The following is a 1,520-nucleotide window of genomic DNA, read 5'->3' on the forward strand; positions in this document are numbered from 1 at the left end:
GAGGCACACACCGGCACTCCCACCTGCCCATCACCTAAGCAGCGAGCACAGCCATCAAGGGGTGCACCAGCGCAGTCAGTGGGTGCATGTACCTCCTATGCGCTCCAATGGCCTGGATTGAAGAGTTCAGGACCTTTATTTCACAATGTTTATCCTTTGGAAATTAAAAACCTTAGCTGGTAACTTTTGCTTATTGTTCCATTTAATTTAAATGGAATCAGTTCAGGAACACTTGACCCAAGTTTGTTTTCTACAAACATCTCTTCTGTAATCTCCTCTCGACATATGAAAGTCATGTCTAAAATATCTTCACCTCTTATTTTATTGACTATCTGCTGAAAGGTAACTGTTGGCTCTTTTTCAGGAATAGGGCCTGCCATGCTTAGTAGTATTTGCCCTCCAACCTGCATCTGAGCTCATTTCCCATGTTCATACAATTCATGGCAGTATTTTGTAGAATGACCTCTGTCCCTATGCAAACCCAGCTGGTGACAAGCCCTAACGCTATCTTTCCCTGAAGTGAATTTGGCCGTAAAAGATTCTGTTTTAGTCACTCTATCACTTACATTAACAGAACAGTAGATTGTTAAAAAAAGTATGACGCCATCCCATCACCTTTACCTGTTTCCATCTTTCCCAAACAGAACATACATTTAATACCTGCATTCCAGTTATAATTATTCCACTCTCTCTGTTATCCACTCAATCACCAGTTTCACATCTTGCACCAGTAATTCCAGTTCCTCCATTTTATTCACTAGACTTTTTGCATTAGTTTATAAATATCTCAGTTGTTACTTTGACTTCACCCAAATTCCTACCGAGATTAGATACAGTCCTTCCTTTGACTATATCACCTACCTGACTACTGCTTTGCTCAATATTAATATTCTCTTTCTCCTCTTATCCCACTAATTTTGATGCTCATTTATCCATTGCTCTATCTTGATATTTTACCCACTTTTCTTTCTTTGTGTTGCAGATTTCCCTGGTATTGCAGACTCTATTTAAAGAAAAAAAGGAAAGAAAGTTAACATCTGTGGGCTAGAGAGCTCCTTAACCAAGTCTTGGGTTTAAGTTTTGAGGACCTAATTTAAACATGTTTCTTAGGTTGTTTAACTATCTATGTTACTAATGGATTAGAAGGTATTTTCCCATAATAGTACCATGTTTTCCCTATGTCCAAATGCTCTCAAATAAGACATAGGCAGACAAGGTTCCTTGGGTGAATTTGGTATCTTTTATTAGACCAACCCAAATGGTTGGAGAATAGTTATTAAGCAAGCTTTCGGGTTCAAAAACCCTTCGTCAGGCTAAGGAAGCTTCAGCAGTTGGTGTGTGCTCTTCCTGGATGGAATGAAAAGTAAAGAAGCCAGGGGCTGGGCTGGGCTGGGCTGGGCTGGGGAGTCAGTTGCCAGGCCGATTATAATGTATCAAAAATCCAATGTCTATGTTTAGTCCCTGATCTCTAGTATCCAGCAGGTTGATGAAATGGAGCTCATAGGCTCGTCTCTGGGAAG

At 40.3% G+C, this 1,520-nt stretch overlaps 1 protein-coding gene across 3 annotated transcripts in view; it reads right to left on the reverse strand.

The window, feature by feature from the left end:
- KPNA1 (karyopherin subunit alpha 1) overlaps positions 1-1,003 on the reverse strand; it is a 144,822-nt gene extending 143,819 nt beyond the window's left edge. For all 3 annotated transcript variants that reach the window (XM_006036676.3, XM_025193026.1, XM_025193027.1), the window contains exon 1: positions 862-1,003. The gene's annotated coding sequence lies outside the window, so the exon portion shown is untranslated. The remainder of the gene's footprint in view (positions 1-861) is intronic.
- Between the last annotated feature and the right edge of the window lie 517 nt (positions 1,004-1,520).

The sequence above is a fragment of the Alligator sinensis genome, unplaced genomic scaffold (assembly GCF_000455745.1).
Source record: "Alligator sinensis unplaced genomic scaffold, ASM45574v1 scaffold538_1, whole genome shotgun sequence".
Classification (NCBI taxonomy): Eukaryota; Metazoa; Chordata; order Crocodylia; family Alligatoridae; genus Alligator; species Alligator sinensis.